Genomic DNA, 15,196 nt, shown 5'->3' on the forward strand with positions numbered 1-15,196 from the left:
GAATCCTGTTGTAGACTGTGGAGTAATTAAAGAGACAAATATTAAAACATCACCTAGTCTTTATTGCTTAGAATAACTTACAGATCAAGGACTTGCCTTTTACCTATTCATTCACTCACAACTGACAGTGAACCACCACAAGCACCTGTGAGTGGAGGGCTTGCCTCTATAAAACTTGTGACAAGAAGAGCCAAAATTGCCGGGCGCTGGTGGCTCACGCCTGTAATCCTAGCTACTCAGGAGGCTGAGATCTGAGGATCACGGTTCAAAGCCAGCTCGTGCAGGAGAGACTGTGAGACTCCTATCTCCAATAAACCACCAGAAAACTGGAAGTGGCGCTGTAGCTCAAGTGGCAGAGTGCTCGCCTTGAGCTGAAGAGCTGAGGGACAGCGCCCAGGCCCAGAGTTCAAGCCCACGACCGACAAAAAAAAAAAAAAAAAAAGAGCCAAAATTGTGTGTGTGTGTGTATGTGTGTGTGTGTGTGTGTGCTATGTGTTAGATCCAAAGAAAAACTATTGCTACATACCTGTCTAGTTACCTAAGTCCTCCTTCCAAATGAGATGATCAAATGTCCTCTTTCCTCTCTAGGAGAAGAGGAAGAATATGACATACATGTCACACCAGCTAAAATTTCCTATACAGAATGACTGAGAAGTGGGGGAAAACAAGATATGTACCACTCCTCCTAGGTTGGGCATGAGTAACTGGGGATCTGTCATCATCTGAAATATCATAGCTTCCTAGAAGCCTTGACATTTTCTATTTCTAGGTGCTGTGAGGAAAGCAAGTATTTGGTAATACTTGAGACTACAAAGCAAGTACGGACTACTATTATCTACCTAAAGAATACTGGAAAATGAACTATCCTGAATTGTTTCATTGAGTTGAGTTTCTTGCACACAAGGAAGCCTGGAAATATGAAGATTCTCAAGGAAAATCTTCAACAGATGCTAAAGAGTTATGAGATTAAAGAAGGCATTGTTTTAGTTTTTAAAAATAAACTTTTTTTACATCAGTTTTAGGTCCCCAGCAAAATTGAGAGGAAGGACAGAGATGTCCTGTAACCTTCCCCTTAACATGCACAGCTTCTCTTAAAAACATCTCTAATCCTGTCAAAACTGTATTTCAGACCTAGTTTTTAGTCTCACCTTTTTCTTGCCTTAGAAAAAATGAAACAGCTCAGCACTGCTGGCTCATGCCTATAATATTAGCTACCCAAGAGGCTGAGATATGAGGATCATGGTTTAAAGCTGGTCTGGACAGGAAAGCCCAGGAAACTCTATTTTCCAATTAATTCCCCCCCACACACAACAAAAAAAAAACCTAGAAGTGGAGCTGTGGCTCTAGTGGTAATGCACTAGCATTCAGCAAAATAGCTCAGGGACAGCACCCAGGCCAAGCCCCAGTACTGGTACACACACGCACACACACACACACACACACACACACACACACACACTCTAATGAGTCTGGTGCTGGTGGCTCATGTTGTAATCCCAGCTAGTCAGGAAGCTGAGATATGAAGGTCGTGGTTCAAAGCCAGCCCAGAAAGTCTGTGAGACTAACTCCAATTAATCACAGAAAATAAACAGAAGTGACTGTGGCTCAAGCAGTAGGACCTTAGCCTTGAACAAAAAGTTGCTCAGGGACAGCACTCAAGCCCAGAGTTCAAGCCCCAGAACCCAGCAAAAAATAAAAATAATGAAACAGTTGTCTAACTGTTGGGTTCAGAAAACACAATCGAAAATAGTATCAGAAAATAAATCTCTGGCTATTGGAGAAACACCCATTTCTGCTATGGTAGGAGAGAGTTAATATTGTAGAGTGTTAATAATTCCTAAATATTAAATGTGTGAGTTTCATTCTTGGAAGTTTCAAACTGATTTTTCAAATCTAATATGTTTGATGATGTTTTAGTAAACTTTTTTCAAATGAGATATTTGCAAGCCACTAACAATTTCTACTATACATGAAGGCATTTAGGTGAGCAAACCTCACTAGTCAATGTTTCCTAATGAGGAAATGAGGTATTTCCTGTTTTACTCCAAGTAACTAACGTCAACAGAACTATGTAACTCATTTTTGCTCAAAAAAAAAATGATTGAGCAATGTTGTGTGCAAATGTTCTGCTTCCCATAATGTTGTACATCCCTGTGATTTCCCCCCCTCTGCTGATTTAGCCACTTCTCAGCAATCTATTATACAAGAAATTTACATTCTGAATGCTTCCTTACTTAAAACTTAAAGGGAGTAATGGCTGTGTGGAATTTTTCCAACTCATTGGTAGATTTCCCCAGAGAAATTCCTAAATACAAATATCTCCACTTTCAGTCTTTTTCACTGTTTCCTCTACTAACTACCATCTCATCATCTATATTCAAAAAGTGAACATTATTATATAAACTGAAACCAAAACAAAATACATATCATGACATATGTAAACACACAAGCGTGTTGTGTGTTTGTGTTAAAAGGTAGGTAATGTTACTGTACCTACTTTTTATGGCAAACAATATTGTTGGCTGAACAATATTTCATTCTTACTTCTACCTATTACAGCCTTTAGGAAAAAGAGCAAGTTCTTTTTCAGTGGTTAAACACCAATTAGGTCAAGTAACATTGCTCCAGGCAATGAGATAAGAGTTGCTAAATCTTCTTGCAACTGAATCCTTTGACTATTCTTCTAGAGGAACCCATACTAATACAGCTGGTATAGTAACGGCACAATGTTATACCCATGGTGAACTGGTATGGGCTGCAAGGTGTGGAAGAGTATATAAGATGTAGAGATCAGTTCGTGCCTGCTCTAGTTACTCCATATTGGATAGAACAGTAACGTTTAGACTGTGCTGGGCCCTAAAGCCATTTTTTTTATAAAAGAGAGTTTGCTCCATCTTGAACTCAAATGTTGAGGAAGAATGACTCTACATCTTGTTTGTGTAAGTAGGACTACCATCAGTCTACCACACACTATGAGGCACAAATTAATAAGGAACTAAATTGCAGAAATAAAATGTTGCTATTAATAACTTACCAAATCATTAACCCATGGACACATGGGAATACCAAAACTGTATCAGAAAACCAGGCCTATGAGCTTATGGAACAAACCAGGCCAAAGAATGATACAACTTCCTCACCTAGTCCAAATAACAGCAGGGCTACCTAACTCTGGGACATAGTGACACCCATTGACATCATAGGAGATCAACTAAATCTGTCCCAGCCTCTGACTCCATAGAAACCCCCTGCTCAATTGCTGGTCAGACTTAGCTGGAACCAAAACTGTGTTTTGATAGCCCTCTGCCACAAGAGCTCTATATATCTTCAGTGACCCTCTGTATCTTTATCAGATCTCTGCTTTTTCCCCCAGTAAAGCCTCTTTGACGGGAACTGCCACTTGTTTTCTTTTGTTAACCCATTTGGTAACCACGGTATAATATCTGATTTGAGAGTTAATATGAGTAATGAAAGGAAATAAAAGAATCTGTGATTTCCAGTGGTCCTGGCTACCCAGTGAAACCAGTAATATTGAATTAAAGCCAACAAAATTGATGCAGCATGTTAATTTATAATTATTCACTGAATGCTGACATAGAAAGACACAAGATACGTTTCTGACACAACTTACTCATTTCACAAGGCTAATGCAACCTCTTTAGGATTTGACAGACCAGGGGACATGATCTTATCATGATCTTGATAAGATCTAGCAGGAGTTTAGGTGTGCCAGTGACATAATGAAGGAAGAAAATTCACAGTGTCATAAGGTAACAGAAAGTGCAAGCCGTTGATGTTATGTGAGTATTTAATGAAACCCCCATTTTCCACATTCAAAGCACAGATTGTTTTAAAATCAAGATACTGGCATTGCATCAGCTTTAAATAAATATGAATTCATAGTTCACTGGCAATTCATGCCAAAGTCATGATCCTGATAGAGAAAAGAAGACAAACCTAGAGTAAGAACAATTATGCAAGTACATGTATACACATGAAAACCATTAATCTCCTAAAACTCCTTACCTTCACAAAAGCAACTGTACTTCTTGGTATACGATCACAGTCTCATTTTACCTGGAGTCCATGAAAAGGCCTTACCTGAGACAGATGTCCTGCATCTGACTTCCAGCTCCAACTTTGCTCATGGCTCTACATGAACATTTCGCAAACTTTAACCTGTATATGTATCCCCTGGAAAGCTTGATAAGTCATGATATACTGCGTCCCTAGAGTTAGATATCCTGATTTAGTAGGCGTAGGGTAGGGCTTGGAAACTTATATATCTAACAAGAAGTCACATTTCTAGAACTACGACTTCAGAAAAATAATAAGGATGATCTCTCCACACAGTTTAGACTAGGGCAATCTCCTGAGGCAAAACAAAGTTACTCACCAAAAAGAAATTTGTTCATCATAAAAACTGACTCAGTTTGAATGACTCAGAATTAATCTAATAGAGAAGGAAGAATATATATAGGTATTCATTGAACTGCAGACACTTCAAATGACAGGATACTGTGAACCAAACTGCTTTAAACCCTCTCTTACCTTACTGCTGGATCAGGAGGCTGAGGGTTGCAACTCAAAACCAGCCTGGATAGGACAGTTTGAGATATTCTTTTCTCCAATTAACTACCAAAAATCTGGAAGTAAAGCTGCAGCTTGGGCTAGGAAGGTGGCTCAGTGGTAGAATGTTTGCCTTGCATGCATGAGGCCCTGGGTTCGATTCCTCAGCACCACATAAGCAAAAAAGAAAAAAAAAACAGAAATGGTACTGTGCCTCAAGTGGTAGAGCGCTAGCCTTGAGCTGAAGAGCTGAGGGACAGCGCCCATGCCCAGAGTTCAGGCCCCACGACCAGACCAAAAAAAAGCTGCAGCTTACATGGTAGAGCACTAACTTTGAACTCAAAAGCTCAGTAATAACATCTGAGCCCTAAATTCAAGCCCTACTATAGATACACACACACACACACACACACACACACAAAATAGTAAAAGAAATAAAATTACTAAAATTGCCTTGATAAAATACTGATAATAGGATCAACAGCTCATTGAAAAGGGGATTTATTATATTTGACCCACCCACTGTGTCCCTCAATGGGCTTCAAGGAAACTTCTTTTATTAAAACAATAAGGAATGTATCAGAACAGTGAGTAGAGGTGGCTGTCCTTCATAAATCAGAGATAATAAGAAGGGATGCTACATGAGATTTGGCCACCCTAGTTTCAATAGGTAAGAAAGGATTCCAGAATAAGCAATGTTAGATTGATGCACTTAACACAAGTGGGGGAAAGGATAGGCAGCAAAACAAGAATGACAGTTAGGAATACTACTCACAGAAGTGTATAGCAATTGCTAACAGACCTTCAATTTCTAAGAGGCGAACTACATGAGGAGAGAAAATGGGCACTACCTCACTCATATAACCAGAACAGAACAAAAACAAGAGTAGAGGTTGATACCAACTAGCTCAATGAGAAGACGTGATCTTTCATGCAGTCTGGATAGCTGAGTCAGTTCTCGGACACAGAATTCATTGTTCTTCGGCGACATCGTGGTATATCTACCAAGGAGACATGCGAAGTTTCCAATAAACTTAAAGCTAAAGCTGGCATCAGGTTGTTCTGCTGGTTGGTTGACATGAGATAGGGAGAAGCAAGTTTAGAGAAACATCTATAGGAGTCTCCATGAATCATGGTAATCACAGATGGAATAATCCATAATAATAACTTATAATAATGCCACAATAACTGAAGGCCCAAACCATTACAGGTGAAGATATGAAATAACTCACTTGAGTAAGAAACAAGCAGAAGTACTAACTATAGCTAAGAAGAAAGTAGATGTGTACTAGAGGGAAAAAGAATACTAACTTCAATTACAACCTTCATACTAACTGTATGAGTGTGAGCTGTACTTTTTCCCACTTAGCTACTTGCATTAAATGGTTTCTTTGGAATTACAATATTATTTTGTATTTCCAGAGCTGTGATCTGAGCGACACATTTGAAGGCTCAGTGACGGACCTGGTCATGGGTCATTAGTACATCCAAATGTTACTAGGAGGAGGCTTGGTAGATGCTGCGAAGGCTCCAGCTATATCTCCTCAGCTCTTACTATCTGCTCATGCCAACCAAGCTTCGAACTACAGCACCTATATCTTTTACCTGGTGCCATCCATGCCTACTTTCCCTCTACACAGAGCAGAAGGAAGTTCTTGAAAGCGAGTGTCCTACAATATCTAATCTACTCCAACCAATGACTGGTGAACATGGAACATAAACAGGCCAGCTCCCTCTGCTGTGAGTAGAACAACCTCATGTCAGGTTCTACTCTGTTCTATTCTACATTAGAAGCAGCATGATAGAATGCTCTTCACTGGCTTCTCTCTCCCTGGCCTCACTTGCCTACTTATTTCTTAGAAAAAAGGAAATGTTTTCATACATCCTCTCCCCAGCACAAGTAAATACTCCACAACAAGTAAATACAAGTAAATACAAGTAAATATTGTTGTTGTTTCTGGAAGGGCACCTATGAAGATATACACGTAAGCAGAAAGAAAAAAAAATCAATGCTCTTTCCTTTTCTTCTTTAGAACTCTTGGCAGAGTTCTAAATCCTCAGATGCCCATCATCACAGAAGAATGTCTAATGGAAATTAAAATCTGTTATGGAACTCTAGGGACCTGAAATGGCACCTTCAGAGCCTTTCTCTTGTGATGTTTATAAGAAATGTATAGATTCTTATGCAAAAGTGAGTTAAGAATCAGAGGGCTGCTGGTATTGTCAAAGCCTCTGAGGACTAGAAGGACTGGAAGTAATGGTAAGACTTCCGGTGGGGCCAGCCCTGCATATGAAGAATTGCTGCTGCCTGGCCATGCCATGATCGACCACACATTTCAGATACAGATCTTTGTTGGAAACTCCAATAGACAGCCTCAAAACTATAGGAGACTAAAGACGTTTGCCCAGGAGCCAAGAAAAAAACTCAAAGTCCCATAGAAATCAACTCCCATTTTGCCCATGACCAGGAAGAAACAAGTCTCCTGGAACCCAAATAGCATCTTCTAAGTAGGAAGCTGAACTTTCAAATGTCTGGATAATTATATAGAGAGGGGTGGCTTTAAATCAGAAAAAAAAAAAAAACACCTGAGATTATTTTAACTGGCAAGGTTAAATTCTACCACCACACGGTCCGCATCATGAAGCAAAGGAGTTTCAAAAAAGGTTATGTGCATGTCCCACTCCATGTAGGTTTTCAAGAAATAACTGAACATGTACTTCTTTATATGTACTTCCCTGCCCTTGTTAAGGGAAAACACTCTTTTGATACCTAATTCTTTATTTGGGGGGGGGGAGGGGGTGGTCCGGTTGTGGGGCCTGAACTCTGGGCCTGAGCACTGTCTCTCAGCTCTTCAGCTCAAGGCTAGCACTCTACCACTTGAGCCACAGCGCCACTTCTAGCTTTTTTCTTTTTGCTTATGTGGTGCTGAGGAATCGAACCCAGGGCCTCATGCATGCAAGGCAAGCGCTCTACCACTGAGCCACCTTCCCAGCCCCAACTAATTATTTTCATGCATCTGTTACCTATGTCAAAAGTACACATTTCCACTTGAATGGATATACAGGAAGAGAAAGACAAGTACTTCAGCACAGCAGGCTACACAGAAAAACAGGAAAGTTCTTGGCATACAGTCAGCTATACTGACCTGAGACCAGGAAAGAGATGGTGTCAACAATAAGACAATTCTTGACCTCAGAGAACTTAGAAAATGGACGATTAGAAGACAATAACTTTCCTTGTCCCTTTTCCTTCTCCTCCAAAACTCTTGTCCCCACTCACTCTAAATCAGTCTTATGTCTTAACATAACAATTTAGCCATTCTAAGCTCAAATGCTATTTAGAAAGTTAATCCCATATAAAGGAAATCCCTAGCTACCTTGAACTGAAAGAAGTTTATTCAGAAGAAGAATGAAGTCTTTGTATATTAAAACTCATTTAAAATATGAAATGGGACCAAACGCATTTTTGTTAGGACAGAGAGAATTATGAATATTTCAGTTACTTACCTATGCAAATTAACCTGTACTCCAAGCCCACATCAATCTTTTTTTGTACATTTTTTATTGTAAAAATACTGTACAGATGAGTTACAGTTACATGAGCAAGGTAATGAGTACATTTCTTATCAAGCATTGTTGCCCCTGCTTTGTTTTCCCCCTACAATCTCCCTACCCTCCACAACTACCCTCCAGTCCCCCCTCATCCCTTCCCATTCCCCCCCACCAAAGTTGTAAAGTTCATTTTCTTTCTTTTTTTTTTATTGCGAAAATACCGTGCAGAGAGGTTACAATCATTTTCAACATAGTGTTTTGTACATCTCATTGTTACAATGGGTCAACCTGTATCCCTATTTGAGCATTTTGTTTTTTCCCTTCCCCTCCCCAAATTAGAGAAGTATACACACAAGATGTAGGGCACCAACATCAAATACAGTGAAAATGGGTTATATCATGAGGGAGGAACATACAAAGAAACAAAAAAAATCACATGGTACATTATAAATACGTTAGAAACAATAGCAAGCAAGAAAAAAAACACTTGTGTCCCTATCTTGGGGTTCACTTCACTTAATATCAGCTTATATGGTCATATGTGCATAGCTTTTGACCTTTTCTGCTTGTCCTATACATGTACTAGTTACCACAAATAAGAAGCCCACATCAATCTTAAGGATTATGCCTTAAAATACAACTCTGTAGAATACTTTGCAAAGTAGTACAGTAATTGGAAATACAAAATAGAAAAGATCATGCCACATATACAATTTCCTATTCTGACTCCGGTTTGAGAGCATGGGGAAAGTCACAAGTGGGAAATAGGCTTTCTGTAGCTGGAAGTCAGGGGACTGTTGATAACGAGGGGACCAGGGGGATCACTAAATCCTGTTGAGGAGGACTGCAAAGCAAAATAATTAAAACCCAGCTTTGCTACCAGATGGGACTGGATTTTAATTCTACTTCTGCCACCTGCTACCTGTGCAATCTTGACCAACTTAGTTAACCTTTCGTAGAATTAGCTAAATGTTGTGCAGATTAACTGAGATCTTATGAAGTTTCCACAGCATCAAAGAATTCCAATAATTATCATTTTTTCATCCAGTTCATCTAGGAGAGGGAGAAGTGAGACCTAACATAAATAGGACTAAAGATACACAGAGTACCAGGGAAATATAGAAAGCAGAACTAAAACAAAACAAAACACTGCAGAAGGCTCCTTGATTTTCTAATATATGTCTTCTAATAAATCACAGTAAACTTTTCTATCTAGTGAGAGCAGCCAAGTGCTCAACCAATATGATACCTACCAGGCCATGTCCTGCTTCCTCAAAATCCTTTGGAGTCCATCTGAGCTTATACCCAATCTGGGAAGTCAAATAAAATTATTTTCAGGCTCTCACCCAGAGATTCTAGTTCAAAATATCCTACTTCATATTTGCAAAAAAAGAAAGGTTGATCATTTGAGACCCCTATATTTCTTCCCATTTCTGACTACTGTTCCTATTTCTTCTTTTTATTCTTCCTCTATTTGGTCAGAATTTGCATTACTTTTAGACAAAAATTAGAAACAGAAATCCAACTCAATTCTGGTAGCTGATGACTATAACTCTAGCTAATCTGGAGGCTCAAATCTGGAGGACTGAGATTCAAAGCCAACCCAGGCTAAAACAGAACAAAACAAAATCCATGAGACTCCTATCTCCAAGTAATCAACAAAAAGCCAATTTGAAAGTGCTAGAACATCAAGTAGTAGGGACAAGGTTGAGCAAGCATGAGGTCCTGAGCTCAAACCTAGATACCAGAAAAAAATAAAAGATTAGTTTTCAAGAGATCTTGAAATTCTAAGAAACTTATTTTTGAAGAGTAAGAGCAAAAATTATATCATAAATATGTAGGGACGAGTCAGATAATCTTCTATTTTCCACCTACCCTGATACCTCAGAAGAGATGGAGTTTGTCTACCTGGAAAGAGGGAGCTTGCAGGGGAGAAAAGAATTAGGCTTGTGAGTCAGTTTTCCACTACTGTGACATAAACAGCTTACAAGAAAGATTTCTTCTGGTTCACAGTTTTGGATGTTTTGGTCTGTGGTGTTTAACCTCATTGCTTTGTACCTGTGGCAAGCCCAAACATCATTGAGGAGAGTGAGATAGGGTAAACCTGCTCACTTTGTGGCAGCCAGGAAGCGAACAGAAAAGAGAAAGGTCTAGACCTCAATATAACTTCAAGGACATGTCCCCCTAACCATCTCAAACTAGGGGCTCCCACAAAATTTACAACACCTAGAGGAAGATGGCAGATTGCTACCCCATGCCATTTTTCCCATGACTCTATCAACTAGAAATCAAACTTCAAGAAAAAGTGTCCAAGCAAGATAGGGGAGGACACTAGTAGAAGTCTAGTCCAATAGTGGCTAGAGAAAAAGGTTAAATATTAACTTTAAATCTCTAAAAGGTAAAAAGAAGCAACTTTTCTTGGCTAGAGACTGAAACCAAATTATGTAGTTGGATGGGATCATTCCAGTGTCTTTTATTTTTTTCTTATTTTCTGTTTCTGGCAAGAGCCACCTGTCAAACACTCTGTGACATAACTGTCATCATGTCCTATATTGTACATGGAAAAAATGAGCATTAGTAAATAATTTGACTAAAGAAATATAATAGAAATGTACTGAATACCAGGAAAATCGACTTCATATTCTAGTCTCTTAATCATGCTGAGATCAAAATATAACTTATATTAAAAATATAATTTTTAAATTGTAAGTATTTGTTGGAATATTAAGAATTAATTTCAAATAACAGTATTGCCTATCCAGCCAATATGTCAGGTGTTTACTGGATGCAGATGCTTTAGATACTGAATAGAGACTGTGAAGAACTATCAAGTATCACCAAAATTTCTTGTCTAGGTCCTTACCAAAACTTTAGGGTCTATTTTCTCTCTGCTTTGATGGTGTGTGTGTGAGAGAGAGACAGTGGTTATGCATGCTAGACCTAGAGCTTGAACACAGGGTCTGGGCACTATCCCTGAGCTTTAGGAGCTTAAGGCTAGCATTCTACCACTTGAGCCACAGCTCTACCTCCAGCGTTTTGGTGCATAAACAGAGATAAAAATCTCATGGATTTTCCTGTCCAGGCTGGCTTCTAACTGCTACCCTTATATCTCAGCCTCTTGAGTAATTAGGATTAATAATACGAGCCACTGGCCTTAAGCAAAAATTTACTTTTACTACATGCTTCTAAATCTAATCCCAAAAGTAGAAATTGATTTATAAAGGCTCTTAATTTAAAAACAATTTTTATAGTTTGAGACCAAAGTGAGCCAAAACATATTAATTGCTATCTATAAGATTTTACTCAAAAGAATGTAGTCAAAAATTCAATGGAGCCGAGGGCCGAGTGCTTGCCTTGAGCTGAAGAGCTCAGGGACAGTGCCCAGAGTTCAAGCCCCATGACCAAAAAAAAAAAAAAAATCAATGATATGGTGCAAAATTAAGAAAACTGAGGGAAGGGGTGGGGAGTAGAGGGATGGGTGAGAACGTTGAAAGAGGTAACATTTTTCTAATTTGGGAGGGGAAGGGAAATAACAAAACGATGAAATAAGGATACAGGCTGACCCATTGTAACAAGACATTATGTTGAAAACGAACTTTACAACTTGGGGGGTTGGGAGGGAGGAGTTGAGGAGGTGGGGAGGGGAGGGATGGTAGGGAAAAAACAAAGGAGTAGATAAAAACACTCATTAGGAAATGTACTCATTATCTTACTGATGTAACTGTAACCCCTCTGTATAGTATTTTTACAATAAAAATATATACAAAAAAAAGAAAAGAAAAAGGAATAAGCAATATCGTTCCTATGCATTGCCATTGGGAAAATTGCAAACCCCAGGGTCCACACTGATAATAAGAAAACTGCAAAATGATAGCCTGTAGGCAGACAGCTACTTCTCAGCAATATTCTACCCCATGAAAAGTGTACTTGTCAAGGCCGAGTTATGAACACCAACTGCATTTAAGGTTAGCCAATGAGAATTTAATATGAGCCATTCATTTATAAGGAGTCTGAATAATTTAAAACAGAAAATGAACAAAGATAAAGGTGGGTAACCTGAGATTTGCAACTATGTAAAAGCATAACTAACACTGAAGCCCTGAGACTGAAGGCTCAGGGGGGAAGAACGCAGGATGGCTGGCGTTGGGAGTGGAAGCTACGCGTACAGGCAGCAACCACTAGTACCAGCAGCAATCACATTTGATCTGTTCAGCAGGTACGAGAGTCATGGTGAGACCCTAAGTCCTAGAGATTCCACTCATAGGAAATAAAGGAAGAAATCGATTCCTTTTTTCTTTTAGATACTTTCAATTCCCTGCCTGTAACCTGTGCTACCTATTGGGCAGGTTTGGCCAAAAGAAGTGTGTTTGTTTTCCCATTGCTGTGACAAAAAAAAAAAAAAAGACATAAACAACTTAAAAGAGGAAGGGTTTCCTGTAGCTCAGAGTTGCACAGCTTTCAATTCATGACTGCTAGGCTTTGGTACTATGGGTGTGTAGTGAAGCTGTACATCATGGCAGAGGGCTATGGTGGAGCAAAGCTGCTTGTATTGAGGCCAGGAAGTGGATGATAACAGAGGGAGTGTCCAGGGACACATATACCAAAGGCAGGCCTATTAACGACCCAACTGCTCCACCTGATGATATTCCTCTCACCTCTTCATAGCCCATGTAGTTCTAAATTCACCAATGAGTTAACACACTAATGATGTCAGCACCCTCATGATCCAGTCTCCGCTCAATAGTGCCACCATCTGGGAACCCAGTCTTTAGGAACATGAGCCCTTTCCAAACTATAATAGTAAGAAAAGAGGTTTCTGTATTACAGATCAGGGTCCTAAATGGAAAATTAATCAGCACTGAATCTTTAGCATGAATCTTTAGTGAACATCTAGCGATTTCAACTGCATTCCCATGTGAAATGCATAAAATGAATAATGATTATGTATACCTTACTAAATATAAAATTACCTATCACAATTTTAAAAGATAGTACAGACCCACATCTTAAAGAGCAATGGCAAATTCACCAAGAGAATGATTGTCCTTGCCTAAGTGTCACAAAAACAAGTAATCTGGCAATTAAGCTAATGAATATTAAGCTTTGAGACCCTTCACTTACACAAGTCCCTTTTAAGCACCAGGAGAGGTATGAAGAAAACATATTAATATGGTCATATTTTGTTAATTCATAAAAAACTTATATTTAAATACAAGTAAGACTTTTTGTCTTTGTACTGTAAACCTTCTATAATATTCGTGGCATTGTTGGAATCTAGTTAAAAAGTAAAGTGAGGGCATATTGAGTTTGACTTTCTTGAGGTGGACTCACATGCACACTCAATCCAGGCTCAATTTGTTATTTTGAGCCATTTCATTAGAGGAGTGTCTCCATGATACACCTCAATGTACTGACTTACTTGAGGTTGTGACACAAAAGCACGGAGCCAGATTTGTAGCAGAAAATGAGAATGCCCTTGTAATATATAATAATAAAGGAAAAATATGTTCAAAGAGTTCTGACCAGGAAGCTACTGGTCAAACTCTGTGGCACCTCACCAAGTACCAACTCTGCAAAACTGTGAGAGACAAGTCAGCTCTCATAATAATCAATATGGAAATTCTCTCTACTGATAAATATATCAGATAATGTATTTGATACAATTATAAATTCACCCCGTCTCTTCTGTTATAATCATAGTGAAATTATACTTGATAAAATGTGTAGAAATCCATGTAACTGAAAGGCACCAGTCTGTAGCAGTTTTACAAATAGCAAGGATGAGCATGTGGAATTGGAGATGATGTTTATGCATGTAACTTGTGAATTATAGAAAAGAAATTTCAATTAGCTATGCAAAAAAATCCATTTACTTTATTAAAAATGATCCTACATAATTTTTGAAAAAGTATTCAAAGTTTATGTATCACAAAAAGTAGAGGAAAATATCATAAAGTTATCATTGATTTCAAAATTATATCACTCATCTTGTTTTCTGGGTTTTGTTGTTTTATTAATTTTCTAAACTATTTATTTTTTAATGCTTTTTTCTCCTTAAATAGTCCTTATTCTACCTAAATTTTTATTTGTTTTCTATCTTTGTCTTTACTGAACATCTCAAAAATTCTACAGACTTCAAACCCAATAAAACCTGGATTGTGCCAAAACACAAATTTTAAGGTCTACTTAAAATAATGTCTCATTGTATACCACTAAAATGTGAAGCACATTAGGATATAATTAAATTTATGAATGCAACATTCTGTATGCTTCTTTCCAAAAATATGGTTCTGAATTATCAATGAGATCGTTGATGGGAAAGCACTCTGAAAAGTAGTAAGTGCTATATCAATGCAAACTACCGTCTTTATGATCCTTTTAAATACAAGCATCTGGAGCTCTCAACATTTGTTTGATAACTATTTAGTGATCTTCCACTAAGTGCATGGCACTCTTGGGGATGTAAAGGGTATAAAGATGAAATACTTTGAATCTTGCCTTCAGGGAGTTCACCATCTCCAGCACAAGAATATTGTATTGAATCTATGTTGGTGATTTTCAATGTTTCCTCTTATTGCAATTCACATTTCAAAGTGGAGGTGACATTCCAATAAACACACACACTCACACACACACACACACACACACACACACATTCATATACACACTAAAACACGGGTTTCACAAAAGACAGCACTTCATGTTTACCATACCCCCTCTTCCTCTTTCTCTTTCTTTCTCCTCTCTCCTCTCTTCTCTTTCTCTCTCTCTATCCCCTCCATCTCTCTCCCCCACCTCCCTGTCCTTCTGTTATAGTTTTCTACTTCATTTTGTGAAATACTGGTCATAATCCTGTAAATCAATTCCATACCCTCATAATGGATCATAATCTATCATTTGGAAATACTGTTTTATATTATCATTTTGTCCTATAGTGTGCGTACTTAAAAATTTGGAGTAAGTATAACCAGAATGAATATTTCTATTATCTCTAGTAGAAATTTTTATCCTATTAGATGAAAGGCTACTGAAATCCTAATAGACCTTTGCTCTCAATCATTCATCTATTCGTTAG

The sequence above is a fragment of the Dipodomys spectabilis genome, unplaced genomic scaffold (genome assembly GCF_019054845.1).
Source record: "Dipodomys spectabilis isolate Male_0828 unplaced genomic scaffold, ASM1905484v1 ptg000043l, whole genome shotgun sequence".
Lineage (NCBI taxonomy): Eukaryota > Metazoa > Chordata > Mammalia > Rodentia > Heteromyidae > Dipodomys > Dipodomys spectabilis.